The 23567-nt window shown below is 43.3% G+C and overlaps 1 protein-coding gene across 6 annotated transcripts in view; it reads right to left on the bottom strand.

Moving 5' to 3' along the window:
* Positions 1–23332, bottom strand: part of PPFIA4 (PTPRF interacting protein alpha 4) — a 285024-nt gene extending 261692 nt beyond the window's left edge. For 4 of the 6 annotated variants that reach the window (XM_060231093.1, XM_060231095.1, XM_060231097.1 and 1 more), the window contains exon 1: positions 23229–23324. The gene's annotated coding sequence lies outside the window, so the exon portion shown is untranslated. Of the gene's footprint in view, positions 1–23228 lie in introns of all 6 variants that reach the window. The other 2 variants (XM_060231094.1, XM_060231096.1) reach the window with 2 other exon arrangements.
* Between the last annotated feature and the right edge of the window lie 235 nt (positions 23333–23567).

The following is a 23567-nucleotide window of genomic DNA, read 5'->3' as shown; positions in this document are numbered from 1 at the left end:
GGACAAGAACCTGAAATGCGGATTCATCCGACCCTCAACCTCTCCCCTGTCCGCCCCAGTTCTCTTCGTGAAGAAGAAAAGTGGGGAGCTTCGGCTGTGCAACAACTACCGGGCCCTGAACAAGATCACCATCCGAGACCGGTACCCTCTACCATTGATCCCTGAACTCTTGGATCGCTTGAGGGGGGCCCAAATCTATACCAAGCTGGACCTCCGTAGAGCGTACAATTTAGTGCGCGTACGGCCTGGAGACGATTGGAAGACCGCGTTTGGGACCCGATATGGGCAGTACGAGCACCTGGTGATGCCCTTTGGGTTGACCAACGCCCCCGCTGTCTTCCAGAGGTTCATGAATGACATATTCCGGGACCTGCTCGACCGCTTTGCAATCATATACCTGGATGACAATTTGATTTACTCCCACAACCCTGCCCAGCACGCTGAGCACGTCCGCCAGGTCCTGCAGCGCCTACGAACCCATGGCCTCTACGTCAAGCTGGAAAAGTGCGGTCCGTCGAGTTCCTTGCTCACATTGTGTCACCGCAGGGAATCCTCATGGACCCGAAAAAAGAGGAAGCGGTCCTAACCTGGCAGGATCCTCAGAATCGTAAAGACCTGCAGCGGTTCCTTGGTTTTGCCAACTACTATCGACAATTCATCCCGGCCTATGCATCCCTGACCACACCCCTAACTCAACTACTCCGCCCCAAAGAACCCTTCCGCTGGTCCCCAGAGGCCGATAACGCCTTCTCCACCCTGAAGATCCGTTTTGCCACTGGTCCACTCCTGCGATACCCCGATCCCCAGCTCCTCTTTACGGTGGAAGCTGATGCCTCCAATGTGGCCCTGGGAGCAGTGCTGTCCCAGCGCAAGGAACCGTCCCAGCCACTCCAGCCCTGTGCCTATTACTCGCGCCAGCTCACTGCTGCAGAGAGGAACTAAACCATCTGGGAGAGGGAGTTGTTCGCGATCAAAACGGCTTTTGAGGTTTGGAGACATTACCTCAAAGGGGCTCGCCACCCCGTTCAAGTGCTCACCGACCACCGGAACTTGGAGCACCTCCAGACCACCCGCCATCTCAACCAACGCCAGATCCGGTGGTCCCTATTCTTCTCCCACTTTGACTTTCGGGTCACATACAACCCCCATACCCAGAACCAGAAAGCAGATGCGCTCTCGCGGAAACGAGAATACGCCCCTGCTTCAACTGAGACCGCGCCTGCTGCGCCCATCCTGCCACCCTCCGTGTTCGCAGCCACTTCCACTTCAACCACACTGGTGGAAGACATTCGTGCTAGCCAGGCCAATGATCCCTGGGTCCAGCAACACCTTCAGGCACTCCAAGATAGTGCAACAGGCGAGTTCACAACTCGAGGCGGCCTCTTGCTACACCGCGAATGCCTCTATGTGCTGCCCGGGCCCTTGCGGGCAGAGATGTTACGCCTGACCCACGACTCGTTACCCGCCGGGCACTTCGGACAGCATAAGATCACCCACTTACTCACACGGGAATTTTGGTGGCCATGAGTTCGCTCCAGTGTTGCCCGTTATGTCAGCTCCTGTGACGTCTGCTGACGGGCCAAAGAGATCCCAGCCAAACCCTCAGGGTTGTTACAGCCCTTGCCCACACCCTCAGGACCCTGGGACACCATATTGATGGACTTCATCACAGAACTTCCACGATCCAAGGGTCAGACCTGTATCTTGGTGGTCGTCGACCTATTTACGAAGATGGCCCACTTCAGTCCGTGCCCAAAACTTCCAACAGCTCAGGAGACGGCCCAACTCTACCTGCAACACATCTTTCGGCTGCACGGGCTCCCAACCCACCTGATCTCAGACCGGGGTCCCCAGTTCTCCTCTCGGTTCTGGCAAGCCCTCCATTCCAGCCTGGGTACCCAAGTGCACCTGTCCTCAGCCTACCACCCACAGACAGATGGTCAGACAGAGCGCACCAATGCCACGCTAGAGCAATATCTCCGCTGTTACACCTGTTACCAGCAGGATAACTGGACCACTCTGTTGCCCCTAGTGGAGTTTGCATACAACAACGCCGTCCATTCTTCCACCCAAATGACCCCGTTTGCTGAAACCTACAGGTACCACCCTCAGTTCTTCCCAGCCATCCTGCCACTCACGAAGGTCCCCACTGTCGAAGCCTACCTACAAGAACTCCGCACCAGCCAAGACCTGCTCCAAGAGCAGCTACAACGGGCCAAGGAAGCATACATATGGGCTGCGGACCGGAAGAGGCAAGAAGGCCCTCCAATGCAGCCGGGGGAATCAGGTATGGCTCTCAACCCACTACCTGCGCAGGCCTGGTCGGTCTCACAAGCTGGATGCGCGGTTCACCCCCTGACCCAGCTCGGCCTCCTTCCCCACCACTGCCGCCACCGGTGCTGGTGAATGACGAAGACGAATATGAGGTGTGCCAGATCCTGGACTCCCAGTACCATCGTGGAGGCCTCCAATACCTGGTGGACTGGGAGGGATATGGCCCAGAAGACCGGTCTTGGGAGCCGGTGGACAATCTTCATGCACCGGACTTGGTACAGCAGTTCCACAACAACCACCCCGACCTCCCAGGCCCTTCGACAGAGGGGGGCCCTGGGGGGGGGATAGTGTCATGGGTGCTGGGGACCCTGCAGAAGAAGCTGAGCCTGCAGAAGAAACTGTACCCCTGCCACCTGCACCCGTGCCCCTGCCGCCTACTGGAGAAGATCCAAGCCCCCCGGCCTCGCCCTCTCGGGTGGCTCGTGTACGTGACCGCCTGCGTCAGGATCTCAGGGACCGGAGGAGGGCGGCACGCTCATGAGCAAGACGCTCCCTGAGCCCTGAGTTTTAAAAGGATCCTGGCTCCTCTAGGAGTGAGGATGCTTGAGTCCCAGCAGGATCCTGGCCGCCCTCTGAGTCAGCAATTAATCCAAATGGGCAACAGCCAGCAGAGGGCTATATAGCTGTGGGCTTTGGGAGAAGGCTTTGTGGAAGCAACTAGTCACTTACCTGACATTCTAGCATCCACTTTAGCCTTTGGCTTCTGGACCCCCTGACTTTGGCTTTGACTTCTGGACCCCCCCGACTTCGGCTCCTGGACCTTTGACTTGCGATACCTGGACTGTGATTCGGTTTTGGTGTATTGGACCCTCGTTGCTCCCCAGCTACAGACCTTGGACTGCCCCTGGACTTCGCCTGACCCAGCCCCAGCAAGTGACACTGGACCACTGCAGGCTACTACAGGTCATGGCAAACTACAAGCATAATTCATGGCAAGAGGCACTCTTGACAATGACTACCACAGTAAAAACTGTGATAAGATCTTTTATAATTTCATGCTAGAATGGTACTACTTGCTGTAATCAAGCATTACTAGATTGATAACTGTATAGAGTGGAAGAACAAAGAAGGAGTCAAGTCGCACCTTTAAGACCAACAAAGTTTTATTCAGAATGTAAGCTTTCGTGTGATAGAAGCACACTTCATCAGGCAATAGTACGGCATGGCAAGCACTTCTAAATATAGAGAAAGTGGGCAGTGAGTTAGTATGCAATGTTTTTTAGCAGATTAAAAGAATCACAAGTTGGGGTTTGGTGTTTGTGTTGACTGGGCTGAAACAACAATGAAGGGTAATATAAGTCAAAATAGCAGATTCATGTCTTTCATTAAATACCCTGGGTGTGAAGTGCAATAAATGAGAGTCTGTTGTAATGTTAGCTCTGGGTTAAAATGAGGGCAGGTTTAATTTAAACATGTAACACACATATAAACATAATTCTAGTTTGCCATTAGAAAAAAGAATACATTAAAATATAATGGAATACGGGTTAGTATATGTAATGAGATAAACAACCAATATCCCTTGTTTGAGTATGTCAATACAAAAAACATTATTCTGATATACTAATCTAAAAGAGAAATGCATTGGATATATAGCTATACTGGGTGAAAGAGCATTTAGTATATGTAATGAGATAAAAAAACAATATTCCTGTTCAGTCCTGGGGAGGTGTTTGTTACAAGTTTCCAAATACAAACATGAAGCACTGAGATGTTTTCAGAAAGAATTTTAGTGCCAGAAAAATCATCCTGAGTTCCAGGAAACTGATGTTATTGGTATGTTCCAAGATCAACCACATTCCTTCAATCTGGCCCAGAAAGCAGTGAGCTGCCCAGTCCAAAAGACTTGCATCTGTGGTAATAAGCAGGTCCATCTCTGGATGGATCTCTTTGCCTTTGATCAGATGTGAAGCAGCAGTCCACCAACCAAGGGAATTCCTTAACTATGGATCAACTCTCAGTCACAAGTGCCACATGAGCACAACTGACTGCTAGTGAGGAAGTAAGAACTACTTACAGTTCCTGGAGTGTGCTTGCAATGGCTGCAATCATGAAATCCAGCCGTCCCAGTATAACGAAGATGAATGTTCCAAAAAAGAATAAAAACTACCACTTTCATGATGAATGGGAAATGGACTCCTTCATCATGGTGAAAGACAAGTGTTGTTGTCTACTTTGTAATGCCGCTGTATCCTTGCCCAAAAAGGGTAATCTGTCATTATAAGGCTCTGCATAGCAATAAATTGGATGCTGATTTTCTACCCAAAAGTGAAATTCGTAAATTGAAGCTCAAAGAACTTAAATCTAAACTGGCTGCACAGCAACAGTTGATGGCGAAGCCAAGGTCACATTTGGCCAATGCAACCATGGCATCCTTCAAGGTCAGCAACCTGATCGCAAAGAAATGCAAACCTTTCAATGAAGGAGAATTTGTAAAAGATTGTTTTCTTGAAGCAGCAGACAATCTTTTTGAATGATTTAAGTATAAAAAAGAGATTAGAGCTGCTATTCAAGATGTACAATTGTCAAGAAACAGCGTTGTGCAGCAAATAGAAAAGATGGGTGAAGACACAACTGAAGGATGTTGGAGGATGTTTCAGTTTGTGTTGCTTTCCCACTCCAACTGGATGAATCTACAGACATAAGAGACATAGCCCAGTTACTAGTCTTTATCCGGATGGTTTTTGAAGCGGCGTTACAAAGTCAATGAAGAACTACTTGGAATGATTTCTTTAAAAGGGAGAACTAGTAGTCAGGAAATAGTCAGCTCTTTCCATTCTTTTGCTACAAAGTGTAATCTTCCATTGCATAAACTTGTTCCCAACACTACTGATGGAGCAAGAGCAATGACAGGTGAGGTTAACGGTTTCATAGGCCTCTGTAGACACCATGACAACTTTCCAGATTTCCCTTCTTACCACTGCATCATTCACCAGCAAGTTTTGGCAAGCAAGAGACTCAATACACAGATTGTCATGGACACCACTTTCAAAATTGTAAATTCAGTTCGTGGAAGATCACTTCAAAGACGGCTTTTCAATCTTACTCTTGATGAAGGGGCAGCGGAAAACATTTTGCACACAGATGTAAGGTGGCTAAGTGGGCACAAATTTCTGCAAGGATTTTGTGATTTGCTGAATGAAATAAGAAGGTTTTTGAAGGAGATGGGAGATGACAAAGCAAAGTTGGAAGATGAGGAGTGGTTATGTGATCTGGCATTTCTCGCTGACTTTACAGGCGAACTAAGTGATATGAATATTGAACTACAAGGTAAAAACAAATGCATTGGACATACAGAACAGATATATATAAGAGTCTAATGTCAAAGTCATTATACATTCAATAGTCATTACTCATTATTCACTGTAACATTTACATCAACTAGATTCATCATTTCACGTAAACGTTCAAATCTAGCACAAGGTAATGGCTTTGTATGTATATCAGCTACCATAGCTTTTGTACAACAATATTCTATCTTAATCAGCCCCTTCTAGTGTAGATCTTTCACTAACTCACATTTAATACCAATAGATCTACTTCTGCTGTTCTACTTTCCCCTTTACATATAGCAATACATGCTTGGTTATCTTCAAGCATTACAATAGGTAGAGGTTCTTTTATCCTGAAGTCTTCCAGCAGATGAAAAATCCATTCAAGTTCACTGCAGGCACTGGCTGCTGACACACACTCAGCTTCTGCTGTAGATTGTGTCACTATAGTCTGTTTTCTGCTAGTCCATTCTACAAGTCTATTTCCATAGAAGAACAAGTATCCACTGGTTGATCTGTAATTGCACAATTCTTCTGCATAGTTGGCATCCATGTATCCAACTAATCTGGGATTCTCAGAAGGTTCAATGATGAGTCTTAAGTCCAAAGTCCCTTTTAAGTATCTGGCAAGTTTCTTTACTGCATCCCAAACGTGGTGATTAGGCGAACTTACTTTTCTGCTCAGTATTCCGACAACAGCTGTTATATCAGGTCTGGTAGTTTTACTCAGGTACAGTAGTTTTTCTATAGCTTCTCTGTACTCTCCAATGTCTTTGAGTGGTTGACCACCCTGAGCTCTCAGGTATGCAGGTTCACGAGGTATCTTACATTCTTTACAGTCTCTCATGCCAAGAGATTCTATAAAGTCCATAATCTTTCATCTTTGGCATAGCTGAAAGGTTCCATCCTCGAGTCTCTCAATCTGTATTCCTAGATAGTGTTTAATATCTCCAAGTCTTTTGACTTCAACCTCTTTGTTCAGCTTTTCAACAATGTCCTTAATGTCCTCTTTGTTCTTGCAGCTCACAACCAAATCATCAATGTAAACCAGGATGTATTGATATTCTCCATCTTTAAGCCCAGTGTCCATGCAGGGTTCAGCTTTCCCTTGCTCAAATCCTTGTTGCTGTAGTAGTCCAGTTATTTTGTCATACCAACTTTCCGCGGCTTGTTTTAAACCATACAGTCCTTTGTTTTTGAAAACACAGTTCTCTTTGCCAGGGACTTCAAAACTTTCAAGTATTTCCGTATAGATTTCCTCTGATAACTCACCATTAAGAAATGCTGTCTTAATGTCTAGGTGCTCTACGAGCATATCTGTAGATGATGCCGCACTCAGTAGTGTTTTAAGTGTAGCACTATTGATAACTGGTGCAAAAGCCTCTGAATAATCAGTTCCAAATTCTTGTGCATAGCCTTTGGCTACTAGCCTTGCTTTGTACAAGTTTATAGTTCCATCATCTTTGTACTTTATTTTGTAGACCCATTTGCATCCAACAGGATTTCTTCCTGCAGGTAGTTTTGTAAGAGTCCAACTTTTTCATAAATGGATAGTATCTCTAGTTCCATTGCTTGAATCCATTTCTCCTTTTCTTCATTAGATAAATCACACACTTGTTTCCAGCTCTTGGGTTCCTCTTTAGGTTTCACAATCTCTATAAATCTCACAGTATCACAGTATCCATATTTCTGTGGTGGCTGCCCTTTGTGCTTCTTTCTGATCGTCTTAAAATGAGTGGAGGGTCTGTCGTTTATTTATGTATTATTTATTTATTTCCCTGCAATGCAGTCCCCGTTTCCCCTTCTGGTTCAGTAGACTCTTCAGAAGGTAGACCTGCCGGTTCACTGGTGGTCACTACAGGTAACCAGGTACACCAATCTTCAGAAGCATCATCAGTAACCTCAGGATCAGATTCAGGTACACAGGGTGCTCTAGGCAAATTACTGTCATCCACAAACACGGCATTACAAAGTTTAGTCTTATTCAGCTTTGGATCATAGACTCTGTAGCCTTTTTCCACTGAGGGATATCCTTCTATGAATCCAATCTCAGTCCTTGCATCAAGCTTCCCTCTATTTTCTCTAGGAACATATGCAAAGGATTTTGCTCCAACAGTTTTAATATACTTAAGTCCTGGCTTCTTACCAAACCAAGCCTGGAACAGAGTAATTTCTGTTACTTTTGAAGGTATTCTATTGTGGGTGTATACTGCTGTATTTACAGCTTCAACCCACAGGCCTTTAAGTAATCCAGAATGCATGAGCATTGCTCTGGTCATTTCCTGTAACACATTAATAAGTCTTTCTGCACTCCCATTCTGCCGTGGAGTGTATGGGACAGTCACTTTATGTTCAATCCCTTCTGCTTTCAGAAATTTCTTAAACTCATTATTGCAATATTCACCACCTCCATCCGTCAGCAAGCTTTGAGGTGCACACCCAAATCTGTTCTTAACCATGGCAATATATTCTTTAAATTTATCAAGAGTCTCATCTTTTGATTTGAGCATATAGACAGTGCTATATTTTGTCTTTGCCTCTGTGAATACTGAGAAAAATTTATTTCTCCCAATCGAGGCTGTTATAGGCCCAATAATATCACTGAATATTGTATCCAAAAACCTTTCATTATGCACACTGCTTTTTCCACTGAAGCAAGGTGCGGTTTCTTTTGCTCTCAGACAAACATCACATCTTTCCTTGGATTTATCACAATGCACAACATCAAGTCCACCATCCTTTAGCAATTTCTCAACACTCTGCATGCTTCTGTGTGCTAACTTTACATGCCAAGCATAAACACATCTCCTATGGTCACACTTTCTGCCTTCAATCTGGCAAATAGTCTTTTCCACAACATCAACAGCATCTGACCTTTCATTTAAGTCCATAATATAATGAGCTCCATTTATTTCATCTAGTTTAAAACTAATTCCAGAATTATTGTGAATAATTTCACCTTCATCTCCTTTATCAAGATATACAGCATAATTATTTTTTATAAGCATTTGGCTTAAAAGTAAATTCTCAATTGATTCAGGTGCATAAGCTACATTTTTCAGTCTTACTGGCATTAAATCTCCATCAGTGGTAAGCAATTTCATTTTGATCTCACCCTCACCACAAACTTGTAAGGGTTTCTGGTTGGCACCTATCATTGCAGATCTCTGACTTTCATCCAACTCTGAAAACATGCCTTTATATCAACAAATATGCATAGAAGATCCACTATCAAACAAAATTCGTCCTCTTTCACCAATAAAATTCACATTAACATGCATGGTACTTTCTCTGTTCTTTTCTTTGTTCCCACCTGGGCCATGTGGCTTGGAAAATTTTTACTTTAAAAATTTCTGGCTGCTATTATTTCTATGGCCACGAGATGGCAACCATGTTCCCTCATTGGAAACATGAGCTTTAAAATTGCTATTCCTTTGTTCAGTGTCCTTGTCCCCAGATCTGGAGGCTGCTTCCTCCTCGATAGCATTTAACAGGCCTTCCAGACTCAAATCCTTTTGCAGTCTCAAAATCATCTTAATTGGCTTGTAAATACTGGGTTTTCAATATAGTTGAGATTAAGTCTCTTTCTGCAATAGCCTCACCATGCTCCTGTAGTCTGGATTGCATGCACATAAATTCCTTCAGACGTTTAGTCACATTCTCCCCTTCTTGCACTTGAAAACCAAATATTTTGCCCTTTAAATCATGAATCGTGCTTATGGGAGTTTTGTTATATTTATCTTTAAGGCATTCAAGCATTTCTTTTGCAGTTTTAAGAGTGTGCAATTCAGGAATTTCATATGCCTCAAGAGATTCTAAAATGAGAGTTTTTGCAAAACCATCTAGCCATTTAAAATTTTATTTTTCTTGCTCATTCTCAGGGGGATTTTCAGACAAAACTCTTTCAGCTCCATAAATCTCAAGTCTTTGCATTAGGAGCGAGAGCCAGAATGAGTAATTATTCTTAGTTAACTTCAGGGTACTAAATCCTATCACTGGTAGGTTACTCACAGTACCAAAACCAAGATCTGCAGTTGCTGTTCCTGAAGACGTGGAAACAGAAGGTCCAGTGGCTCCTCTCTCTGGGTTTGACATTTCTCACAGCAATCAGGCAGGGCAGGGTTAAACATTCTTCCTTCCTCACTGGAGAGAAAAGGTGGCTGGATATGCACACCTGCTTGCAGCAAGGCTCTTCCAAGGTCTCCAACGTAATCCACAGAAAAAGGGTTTAAAAGCCCCAAAAATTCTTTCTAGCACATCTGAGGCTTTTAAACAAAAGTAGCAGCATTTCCAGATTGAGACAATCTGAATTCAAAGCTCATTTAAGTCAGAACGATCTCAGTAATGGCAAGAAAAAAAAGAGGTTTTAAAATTGAGGCTTGACTGCACAGCATTGCAGCTTGCTTTCTATTGCTTTCTAAATGCTCTTAAAGGCAATCCAGATTAAAAAATCATTTCGAGTTCAAAAAACAGTCCATGTTATAAACTACCAGCTTGATGGCAAAAACCAAGAACCATCTGCTCTGCTATCAATTTTGTTAGAGAATTCTATGTGAATTTCTATTTGAAATTCTATTTCTTTATCTCAAACATTGCGATGGATCACTGGATCAAATAATCATTGAGAGGCATTTAACATGAAAAAGCAAAAACATATTTATTTCTATAGGGAAAGGATACTGGAAGGTGAAAATAACAAACACTAAAGAACTACATCTCCATACTAGAAGATCATGTGCTTAATGGAGGCTACTTCCTCCTCCTTCTTGACCTCTCTGCCTGAACAAAGGAAGTTACCTGACTAACTGACCAAGCAGGTTTTCCCGCTTCTAGACCTTGATTGACAGCAGTCAGTATCTTCCTCCTATGTCATACAGACAATAGGGAATCAGACACAGTGTTAATCCTATAATGACTGGAACTTTAGAACATTGCAAAGGACATACAGAACAGATATATATTTCCAACACTTGTCATACCCATTCAAAGCAGATATGAACATTAAGGAAACTGCAGCTGCTGTCAGTAAAAATTACTAATTGAACAAGGCATTTCTTGAAAACTAAACAGTAACCCTTAAAAATGACATTTTTCTCAAGACCCGTGCTGAGCAAGAACATTTTGGAAGCTAGTGCCGAGAGACAAATTTCCCAACTTGAGAAGATGCAGTGAAGCTGTACACTTCTGTTTCGGTTCAACTTATTTGTATGAATCTGCGTTTTCCCATCTGAAAATGACAAAGAGTACACAACGTTCCAACATGACAGATGAACATCTCTAGGATTCCCTGAGACTGGCCCTCACGCAATATTCACCCAACTTCAAAAAGCTGGTGGATGAAATGCAGGCTCAGACGTCTCACTAACTGGAAAGAGCGAAGTATTCAAGATTGCGCAAAATCAGCCTGGATCAATACTTGACCTACATTTAACACAAATTACTCAATAAAAGTTAAATAAAGTTATTAAGACAGTTAAAGAAAGTTATAACAATAAAAATTTAAGGAAAACTGTTCGCAGTACTTTCTGGATCTTCATCTCTGTTTTGTTTTTGCTTATTTAGTTTACCAGTAAATGACAGAAGGTGCATTGTAAATGGGATGGGGGGCGGTGGAACCCAACTTTGGTGGGTTAAAATCTAATTCGAAACTAATTTGAAACTTAATTTTCATAGTAGTAGATCACCAGCACTTTTGTTCGGGAAAAATAGATCATGACCTGTTTGAAGTTGGACATGCCTAGTATAGGCCATCGCTTCATTAGCTCTGCATAAGGCTGTCTCACTTTTTTATCCATGGAAACTTTTAAGGAGTTTTCCCTTTCTTTAGGAACAGCCATGCCTGAGATCAGACTGGCCACTAGGGTGGAAATCTTTTGGCATGCCCAGTGTGGAAGCACTGACCTAAAAGCTTTATTTATTTATTTACTTACTTAGAATTTGTGTCCCGCCTTCTCCGCGAGCGAACTCAGTTCAGTTCATTCCTCCTCAACCCCTTTAGTGAGACTGAAAAGCCTGTCAAGAGATGTTCTTCATCCAGTAGCTCCCTTATCTGAGTCAGACTCCAAGCGCCCAGAATCACAGTCATAAATCTCCTCCCCCAGAAGGAAAGACCTCAGTGATTGCATCTGGCCCCCTGGGTAACCTGCCTCTTAGGCAGGAGGTAGGTTGAAGAGGTGGGGGGGCCACTTGAAGAGCTGTGTCTTTCTGCTGAGACTGCTCCCTTCTGACCATCTCATTATTAAAGAAGTTGGTCAGTCACTCCTGAAAATACACCAGAGCAATAAAGGCATTTTCTAAGGAAGCAGGATTGACCTGCACACTCACCACCTCTTGAACAAAGTTAGAGTCCCGTGGCACCTTGAAGCCCAATGAAGTTTTATTCAGGGTATGAGCTTTCATGCGCACTCACACTTCCTCAGACAGAATGAAATAGAAGAAAGCCTCTGTCTATAAGTTTGAATGGTTTTCTTTCATTCCACTGTATCTGAAAAAGTGTGCTTGCACACAAAAGCTCATACCTTGAATAAAACTTCGTTGGTCTTCAAGGTGCCACGAGACTCTAACTTTATTCAGCTGCTTCAGACCAATATGGCTACCCATCTAGATCACTTCTTGATCGCTTTCTTTTGTGCTGCAGGGGAAGTGGCAGGCAGCTAACACAGGCTACTGGCCTACATGCTCACCACCTCTTGATCACTTTGCATTTTTGCTGCAGGAGAAGTGGCAGCTAACATGGGCTGCTGAGAGCTGCTGCAAGGCGGCATGAGAATTTTGGCACCAAAGATCTCCTTACAGCTGTCTGAATTGCTTTCTGTTTCAGTTTGATGCTCTGTTTTGTACTCCCTTGTTTTGAGCAGCCAGTTTACACCTCCACTTTTGCTTCTGCAATCCCCTGTTGTCTGGCAGGATGACCCCTAAATCATTTGCTAACATGCCTGCCATTTCAAATGCAGGCAACAGCTGCTTTGGTAGTTTTCAGTATTTTTGCCATATGCCTAGTAGCAGTGATGATTGGGTCCAAATTCAGAAAAACCAGTGTCAGCACTCAGATGGCAATGCCATTGGGCACAATGCTCATGCTCTCCAAAGTGAAACAGCACCAACAGGAATCTTCAGATAGACAGACAACCTCAGTAAACAGAATGTGTATGACTCAATGCTTCATTAACACTCCCTAACAGAAAAAAATTATAAGTGAGAGCTGGGAACAGCTCACTAAACATGTTACTAAAGAAAACCTTCACAGTACAATGCATTGGGGAAATCAAACAGGGCGCAAAAATATTCAGCATCCGCATAACTATATCTTCCCCCAAAGGGAGCTGAAAAGGCTGATAATTCCTTGCTTAAATCACCTAAAAGAGGTCATGATCAAAAGTCAATGAAGGCAAACAACTTCTCAAACACTACCATAAAGCACCAATATAATTCAAATAGTGCTGTGCGACAAGAGATGTATATAAGGCATAGGAAATGTTCTGTGCAAATATTGACCTAGAAGTTGTATAACAACACAAGACTCAGGGTATACTGAAGGCCCTGTATAAACATATACTGTATTTCATTATAATTCTCATCCTTGGCAACTGTATGAAAAACCTGGCAAAAATCACCATACATCCAATTCTCAATTTGACTCCATTGTGCCAATAAAATAAAATCAGTACAGTGGAGCCACCAGGGATAAAGATATTTCTACAAACCTGTAGGAACAAAGTTTGCAGGAAAATGTAAAAAGTGGAAAGACAATTTGGAGAGTTTAAGACTCCAAAAAAGGAAAAATCAATAAAGTCAGGAGGCAAAAGAGAGGAGAATAAGATCTCCCCCTCTCTTTCAAGTCTTCAGAGGACCTCCACTTATCTTGAAAAACAGACAAGGTTCCATTAGGCACAAATTTCTCACAAACACACATTGTTCTGCTATGACTGATTTGCAAGGAAGAACAAGCAGGGTCAGCCCCAGCTAGTATTTGGATGGGAGCCCTCCAAGGAATACCAGGTCATGGCACAAAGGCAGGCAATGGCAAAACACCTCTGAACATCTCTTGGCTTGAAAACCCCAGGCCTCAGATTCAGCAGGAGCTCACAGGAGCACAGCTTCTGAACCTTTCTGACAGTTCCCCCTCCTCCTCATCACAGTTTCTGACAGTTCCCCCTCCTCCTCTCCACCTACCTTGTCCCTTGAATAGTACGTGCAGCTGCATAACAATCCCTGGATTAGGAGAGCGGCCAGCCACCAGGGCTTTGCCACACCCCCAGCAGCCCTCATTAACCCTTGGAGAAGCCCACACCACCCTTTCTCCACTTCTTATGTGATTTTGGGCAGCAAGTGGCTTGCAGGCCTTTTGACTGTGGGGCGGGGTGGCCCAAGAGAACTGTAGGTGAGTGAGGCCTGCTTGGGCTGGCTGGATCTCTAGCCAGTCCAAGCAGGCCTCGCTCGCCCAGGGCTCTCCTTTCTTGCATCAGGTTGCTTTTGGCTGGAGGGGAGGCAGCATATGCTAATGAGTTATGCTAATGAGCTCCGCCACCTATTTCTCTAAAAATGATCCCTGGAAAACCCTACAGGGTTGCCATAAGTCATCTGCAATTTGACAGCAAAAAAGCAACACAAAAACAATGACTGTAAAATTGTTTTTGTGTTGCTTTTTTGCCGTCAAGTCACAGCTGACTTATAAAACAAGACAACAGGCCCAATGGAATCTTAAAACTTTGGAACTCACTCTCAAGGCAAATTCATCTGTCTCCTTCTATTGCTGCCTTCTGCCAGCAGGTGAAGACTTTTTTTGTTCTGCTTGGCATACTTCCAGCAACTGTTATTGGCCTCCTCTCTGATTGTGGCATTATGTATTTATATGTTTTTACCAAATTATGCACAAATTTTGTAATTTAATTTTGAGATTTTTTTATTGTTGGATGTCTACCATCTTGGGAGATTCTATTTGGGCAGAAAAGTCACATAGAAAATGTCTTAAATAAATAAAAATAAAAGAGTAATGATATTTACAAAAAGGCCTATAAGCACTATAACACTACACTCATAGCAGCCGCACAAAATATTTTGTACCAGGCAAAACCCCCCATCATATTGAGAATCAATTTCCCCATTTTAGAAACACAGTTTTCTAGCTCTTATACTTACAAAGAATGTAAGTATAGAAAGTTTTCTAGCTCTTATACTTGAAAGAATGCAAGCAGTACTTTGTAAAGATTCAGAAGCTTTGGAGGGGTGGAGCATGCCCTTGAACAGGATTTTCACTATTTTCTTTTGAGACATTAGGACAAAAAAACCCCAACTTCAAGTATAGGCTAATGGGGTCTGAACTTGCTGAGACTGAGAGGAGAAAAGATCCTGGAGTCATAGTGGATAGCTCAATGAAAGTGTCAACCCAGTGCGCTTGCAGCAGTGAAAATGGTGAATTCTATGTTAGGGACTATTAGGAAAGGGACTGAAAATAAAACAGCCAATATTATAATGCCTCTGTATAGATCTATAGTGGTCTCACTTCAAATAGTGTACAGTTCTGGTCAAAAAGACATCACAGAGCTGGGAAAAGTACAGAGGAGGGCAACCAAGATGATTAGAGGGTTGAAAACTTTCCCTGTGAGGAAAGCCTGGAACTTTTAGATGATTAAGGGAGGAACATGATAGAGGTTTATAAAATTAAGCAGGGTAGAAAGAAATGACAAAGAGAAATTTTTCTTCTCCTCCCAAATTACTAGAACTCAAGGGCGTCCAGTGAAGCTAATGGGCTTGGAAAAGGGGAAGGCAAGAAAAAGTCTTTTTCCATATGCTCATGAGGCAAAGAATCCAACTCTTCAATTTCAGCTAGCATTTCTATCACTTTGCAACCAACAAATATACAGTAAAAATTAAGCACAGTCCTGTCTGAACTTTAAAGGATGCATTCCTCACTAGTACAGTAGTTTCAGCCCTGTTCTGGATAGTCTAGACTAACCCACTCTTGTCAGATCTTGGAAGCTAAGCAAGGTCAGCCCTAGTTAGTTCGTGGATGGAAAACCATAAAGGAAGTACAGGGTTGTTAATGCAGAGTCAGACAATGGCAAACCATCTCTGAACGGGGTCACCATAAATCAGCTGTGACTTGGTGGTTAAAAAATAGTTTCATGTGCCTTGGAATACAGTAAAAGCTTTCCTAACTTGTAGTTGATTTACTGAAAAACACAATTAACAGGTTTAACGCACTAAGCCAATTGTCTTTCAAATCTATACTTACAGTATCCCTGGAATTCCTGATACCCAAGATTATTTTTACAGTAGTAGTGACAAATAAAAACATTCCTGTTGGTCAGGCTCTGCATGTTTCACAAGGAAATAGTCACATTAGGACATAATCCAGTGCTTATCCCTAAAGTTAACTCACTTTTCACAGAGATCAAGAGCTATGTCTTCTTTTTGTCCAAAAACTTTAGGATACTGATCCTAAAGGAATACCATAAATTGGATGTTGAAAAAGCACTGACTACTTTCATCCAGAATTGAAAAATCCCTCTAAAATCTGTTCCTATTTAATTGCTTTCACACCACAGTACAATAAAAAGATACCAATACCAACCTGAGGTCAAGGAATATATTAGAATGGCCAACCAAGAACAAGAGCAAAGGTTCCTGATGGTATTATAGCCCACTCAGTGAAGAGAAGCAGTGTTTGACACCGAAGCTTCTCTACACAACATCTGCAACGTTGCAACATGAGCCTCTGGCATCAACTGAATAACACTTAGAATGGATTCCTTCATGTTGGGGAAAGGATTCTTCAGCAGTCCTTTGAACATCTGTATTATACCATGCTCATTATTTCTTCCTCCCCACAAGGAAAACAGAACATCTGGCTTACCATGTATAGTCCTTTTATTTGCAGGTGAGGAAGTTATATTGCCCAACCCATACTGGTTGGTTCTGGCACTTATGCTAAGCCTGATCCTACAGAAATGGCATGATGTATTTTCCTACATGGTAATAACCTTCTGAAAAAGAAATCCATTTGTCCTCCTTTCCCCATCCCCCATCACTTCCCTTAAGATACACACCCCAGTGATGGAGAAGTAGAGAATATATCAACTGAAAAGAAATGTTACTACAATACTGTCTGAAAGGATGTTTCCTTTTTATAAGTCTATATAAATGCTGATATAGAACTAATTCAGAAAAGAATTAAAAAACACTATACAAATTTAAATAAGACTTCAGCACAGGTTTCTAACCTACAACAGGCAGCTCTGACATACTTATTATTTGTATATTATGCATTGGCACAAATGTGCTGCAGCCTTTAGAGACCACTTAAGTGTCAAAAACAACAACACAAGTGCCCCAGTGCAAGCAATGTCCAATGCCCAGAAGTATAAAAATACCTAACGTTAATTAAGATGAGGTATGGAAGATTCTTAATGCAGAGTACTACTTGGCAGTGCAGCAAATTAAATTGCATAGTTTGTGCTTCCATGCCTGTGCAACAGATAGAAATGGACTAGAAACTTCTAGTCAGTGCCATAGAAACAGAATTCCTCTCCATGGATACTTCTGTGACCTTAGAGAGAAGAAAATGAAGCAAGATGCAGAAAATTTAAAATTGGTTAACAATTATGGCTTGATTTTTCAGGAATAAAATAAGAAATATTGATACTACTTGCACTAGAACAGTGATAATCATTCCATGTCTTGCAAGCCACATGGGGCTATTTCAAAACTCTCCTGTGGCTCTTCTTTCATGTTCTGGGGCTTTTCAGGGGTACACACCAAAGGAAAAATGGTAGTGCTAGAAGAAATGCAGGGCCAGTGAATACCACAGAGAAAACCACTGGCCTATCAAAGGCCATTAAAAGGAAAAAGTAAGCATAAAAGCAGAAGACTTGCCTTTGTCAGCAGAGTTGAGCTAAACATGGTGAAGTTGTGTGTGTTTAATAGCATGGTGCAGTGGACGTTCAGTAATTCATGTGACTCTTTCGATTGACATAGATTGTAAACATGCTTCACTGTGTGCCATGGAGTGAGCATCACTGCACCAGAGCAAATTATACTTACTCCATCTGTTTAAACTCATTTAGGTTTACTCCACTTATTTGTAGTTTGCATGATTCAACTGTAATGTTGGGGCTTTGCTTCTGATCACTGTGGATCAATCTACTCCACATCACAAAAACAAGGGCAATGTATCTTCTTAACTATAGATATTTCTCTGGATGAGTTTTAAGTGTCAGGGCATGGAAGAGGTGGGCTTCCTGCCTAGTTGGAGGGAAGGAGCAAGCAGATGGGCAGTTTACTTTTAGATGTTGGAAGTGACAGAGAAGCAACCAGTCCTTTCTGGAACTGGCTGAAGTGCCTTAGGGTGCAGGTTCCTCTCCCTGGAGATCTGATATGAGGCAGCATATCTGCTGTCCTTAAGACTTGATTCTGAGCTTCCACCTGTGCTTCATTTGTATATTTGTAAACAAAGCAAACTGTAAAAGTCTCCAATGTGCTCTCCTCCAAAAGGAACCAACGCATGTAAAGCAATGCTCCAGGAACTTCTCACCACTCAGAAAGCAGAACACACATAATAACTAAAAACACTTTGCTAATTTAAGAAACAGCCTGAAATACAAACCCTCCAAACCACAAAAAGCTGATGGCAACAAGGTGATAGATTTTACTAATCCCACAAAGATATATGCCTTGCCTTGATTATTCTTCTGCTCTTAATTTGCACTCTAAGATACAAAACTCAGGGCTGTTTCAAAGCTACAGGGTCAGTCATTCAAGAACTGCCCTTCCCCCCACCCCACCACGAGATGATTGAAATTGGCAAATGCTAAATTAAACATGTCCTGAACATACTAAGATGTACTGGTTTTTTACATCCTCCTAAATGTCTTTCTGGAGACAGGAAGTGTTTCAGGAATGCAAACTTGAGGCTGCAATCCTAAGGATGTTCAGTAGGTTCTGCTGAATTTAAGATTATTAATAAAAATTCATGAGCTCCTGATTATAACCAAAGTACTGTTTTATCTGGCCCCAAGCTGTAATATGAAGACAGCAAAATTGGCCTATCTTACAGACTGTTGTAGCTGTAATGACTAACCACAGGATGTACACAAAATTCTTAAATACTTGAATGTGCAATATGAATGACCGGTCTCTCATAAGAACATAAAAGAAGCCATGCTGAATCAGACCAATGGCCCATCTAGTCCAATACTCTCACACATTGGCCAAAAAACCCAGGTGCCATCAGGAGGTCCAACAGTGGGGCCAGGACACTAGAAACCCTCCCACTGTTGCGCCCCCACCAAGCACCAAGAATACAGAGCATCACTTGCCACAGACAGAGAGTTCCATTTATACCCTGCAACTAATAGCCACTGATGAACCTCTGCTCCATATGTTTACCCAATCCCCTCTTGAAGCCATCTATGCTTGTAACTGCCACCATCTCCTGTGGCAGAGAATTCCATGTGTGCATCACCCAAGACAACATGCAGATTTCTTTGTTCATGATTCATCTGATAACAGCAAAAAGCAGGAAAAGGGAAGAAAATATGGGGCTGCCAGGATAAGGGAAACAGTCTGGGGAAGAGAATAATGAAGTAATCCATACACATCCTTTTACAATAATACAAAATCATTTGTACTATTTTATCAGTATGATAATATTCAGGTCCTGGTTAAGAAAAAAACAAAACAAAAAAAAAAGCCCTCCAGAGGAAAAGGGAGGAAGTGGTCACTGTGAGGAACATAGTTGCCATTAGGGTGGGACTAGAATAATCTGAATGCTCCCACTCTCACAGCAGCTATCCAGGCTTTGCTACATTCTCTCACAAAACTTCAGAGCAAAGCAGGTTTGAGGAAGACTGGAGGAAAACATGAGGAAATCTAGGAGGTGCATGAGTGTACCATGATGATGTAGGGACAGAAGAAAACCCACTTTTCAACTGAACTTGAGGCAGATAACTTCATATGGCTGTGACTAGACTAGTCCTTCCCATGATGTGAAGTTAAGAACATAAGAACATAAGAGAAGCCATGTTGGATCAGGCCAACAGTCCATCAAGTCCAACACTCTGTGTCACACAGTGGCAAAAAATTTTATATACACACATACACTGTGGCTAATAGCCACTGATGGACCTGTGCTCCATATTTTTATCTAAACCCCTCTCGAAGGTGGCTATACTTGTGGCCGCCACCACCTCCTGTGGCAGTGAATTCCACATGTTAATCACCCTTTGGGTGAAGAAGTACTTCCTTTTATCCGTTTTAACCTTTCTGCTCAGCAATTTCATCGAATGCCCACGAGTTCTTGTATTGTGAGAAAGGGAGAAAAGTACTTCTTTCTCTACTTTCTCCATCGCATGCATTATCTTGTAAACCTCTATCATGTCACCCCGCAGTCGACGTTTCTCCAAGCTAAAGAGTCCCAAGCGTTTCAACCTTTCTTCATAGGGAAAGTGCTCCAGCCCTTTAATCATTCTAGTTGCCCTTCTCTGGACTTTCTCCAATGCTATAATATCCTTTTTGAGGTGCGGCGACCAGAACTGTACACAGTACTCCAAATGAGACCGCACCATCGATTTATACAGGGGCATTATGATACTGGCTGATTTGTTTTCAATTCCCTTCCTAATAATTCCCAGCATGGCGTTGGCCTTTTTTATTGCAGACGCACACTGTCTTGACATTTTCAGTGAGTTATCTACCACGACCCCAAGATCTCTCTCTTGGTCAGTCTCTGCCAGTTCACACCCCATCAACTTGTATTTGTAGCTGGGATTCTTGGCCCCAATGTGCATTACTTTGCACTTGGCCACATTGAACCGCATCTGCCACGTTGACGCCCACTCACCCAGCCTCAACAGATCCCTCTGGAGTTCCTCACAATCCTCTCTGGTTCTCACCACCCTGAACAATTTAGTGTCATCCGCAAACTTGGCCACTTCACTGCTCACTCCCAACTCTAAATCATTTATGAACAAGTTAAAGAGCATGGGACCCAGTACCGAGCCCTGCGGCACCCCACTGCTTACCGTCCTCCACTGCGAAGACTGCCCATTTATACTGACTCTCTGCTTCCTATTACTAAGCCAGTTTTTGATCCACAAGAGGACCTGTCCTTTTACTCCATGACTCTCAAGTTTTCTAAGGAGCCTTTGATGAGGAACTTTATCAAAGCTTTCTGGAAGTCATCAAAAGCTTTTCTGGAAGTTCTCCTAGGAGAAAGAGGTGCAGCCTTCCAAACAGTGTGTTCACTTCCTGACACTGACAAGATGCCAAATGTCCTTCCCATTATCTCAATAAGTTTGCTCTTTCACTGGGTTGACTACGAGTTTATCCAAAAATATTCCTCATGATAGTATATGCCACAACACTGGGCAGAAAACAGGCCATCGGTGGTTCTCATACAGCTTGCAAGTATTACATGCATGGAAATTGTATACCTGACACCCTGAAGAACTTCTGGGTTAGTAAGGAAGGAAATGCAACTTTGTCATGCTCCTTTTTCTATTCACTTATGTAGAACATAATTCCATTAGTTGATAGTAAAGGGACCGTTTTATAGGATTTTGAGTCTATCATTCACCTGAGACTTTTTTATCTTCTAGATGAATATACTTATTCTGCCTTATTCTATGTGCAAACACAGAAACAATTATCAAAGCAGCCATAATGCTTACAGAACACTCAAGAATGGTTCAGCAGCTGGTGTGCTATGACAGCTGTTTCTCCTGTTCTGTACTGTCATGCTGTCCCCTTGTGTTTCTTTCAACCATTTGTTACATCCATCTGTTCCTTCTTATTTCAGGCTTGATTTCAAAATCTTTGGACAAATACTCCAGCACCAGCACCCACCCCCTGCAAGCCTGAACATCATTTTTGGAAACAGAACCATCCCTTCTCAGCATTATCATAATACAAGTTAATTAGGGTTGTATTTTCCCATAGTAAATAACAACTCCATAACTAGGCAAGCTATTCATTTTTCAAAATGAATATAATTCTGCAACACTGACAGGAATTCACAGAAGCATCAATAACTAAGAATTTACACAACTGAATATGACAGTCATCAAAACATCTCCATTTTAAAGAATGGCAAATACAGCAAATTTACATCACAATATTTTAGAAAGCCATCTCTACCAAATAGGAGTCATGCTTTTGTAAATATAAGGTGAATCTTTAGAATTCATTTCCAAATTATAACCCATTTATTAAAAGCAACCTCCTTCCTCCAATGAACCCCTCTAATAAAGGCAGAATAAAATATTTTAGATTCCAGTTAAGAGCTAAAAAGCTAGGGACCTGTGTGGAAAGACAGGAAATAAAAACCATTTGGGGGGGGAGGGGAACCATACACAAAAATCTCCCCTCCAGGAGTGTAGGGGAGCCACTCGTGGGAAGGGCGGGATATAAATTCTAAATAAATAAAAAATAAAATAAATAAATAAAAGTAAAAGCTCTCAATGATTTGATCAGGCTAATTTTCCCTTCCTGCTTTTTCCCTTTGTCTGACTCTCATGTGAAAGCCATCTTCCAAAGCAAATTTAGCCACTGGGGATATACGTAAATTATCTGACTATGGAGGCCCCTGTTTCACTACCCTACCGATTGGCTGTGGGTCACCAAATTTGCTATTAGACAAAACAAGCTGTGGATCTACAAGGAATCACAGGAGAAACAGTTTGGGAATTGTCTACTCCACACAAACTCTCGCCATCCAAGATCCCAAAAGACCCTAGGCACTTGAATGTGCATATTTTTTCCACCACTCCCGACTGAGTGACTCTCAGGTGCTCTCAACATTCCATACATCCTGGAACTTTTTTAGTCCTCATGCCATTTTGGAGGGGGGGGAGCATTTTATTTCAGTTAATTCACGAAAGCATCTTTCCTGCGTACCTGCGGTCCTCAGACTGAGGAGTACCCCAAAGTTAAAACCCCCACCTTCCCTGTGCTTCTGCTGTTCTACCGTTAACAGAAAACAGCGACTTTATAGTTCGAAAGAATCATGCTTTTAAAAAAAAAAAAAAAAAAAAGGGCAGCCGGTTTGTACGTCTCCAGGAATGGCCTCAAGCAAGCCAGCCTCGCTAGGCAGCATGGCAGAAGGACAGCATGCACCGGCACGAGCCGCCAGGGTCGCCCCACAAGTGCTCTTCCTCTTCCCTCCCCTCGAGCATCGCGGCTCCTGAATGGCGCGTCTACGCCCATCATCTTTATTCCCGCAACTGCCTACAAGTGAAGCGGCTCTAACGCGAGAGCTACAGGCAGGCTGCTGGGCTCAAGGCACTGCTTTCCCCAACTGCATCTCCAGCGGGCCTCACGAGGATGCTGGCCGCCTTTCCTCCTTTCAAAGGGGCAGGTTCCTTCCTATTACTTCAACGGCGATTCCGACGTGCCTCACTAAAGGCACCTGTTCGCGGCCTCGGTTGCTCCCCGAAGCCGCGGAAAAACTAGGGGGGAGGGGGGGGGCTGACGTGTTGCAGCAAGGACGGGCAGAACGAGGCCCGAACAGCGGGCGCGCTCGCCTCACCCGCTCCAGCCGCAGAAGCGCCAGCTTTCCCAGCCTCCCGAAACTCCTCCATCCCCACACAGCCACAGCACCTCAAAGCTGACAGCCAAGTTACTCACCGCTACGGTCAGACCAAGCCTCCCCTCAGCCAAACCTTTTCCATCCGGGCATGTAGCCCTCAGGGGAGAAACAGTCAGAAAGACTCAGACCCCCATCTTGCCCCCCCCCCCGAAATAACCGTCACTCACCGGCTTTGGAAAACGGTTCACCTCGCAACGGACACGCCAGAGTCCCTCATTGCGCAAAGCCACGCCCCCCGCACCGCCTCACTCTTCATAGCTCGCGCAAAGGCACGCCCCTAAGCGGCGCTCTCATAGAACATGGCCGCGCCCCCATCGTTATCCCGCCCCGGGCTTTTGCGTATTACTCAGTCGTTCCACCAGGCGAAGCCCCGCCCC

The sequence above is a fragment of the Heteronotia binoei genome, chromosome 2 (assembly GCF_032191835.1).
Source record: "Heteronotia binoei isolate CCM8104 ecotype False Entrance Well chromosome 2, APGP_CSIRO_Hbin_v1, whole genome shotgun sequence".
Classification (NCBI taxonomy): domain Eukaryota; kingdom Metazoa; phylum Chordata; class Lepidosauria; order Squamata; family Gekkonidae; genus Heteronotia; species Heteronotia binoei.
Note: the sequence above shows the minus strand (reverse complement) of the source record. Positions and strands in the feature narration are given on the sequence as shown.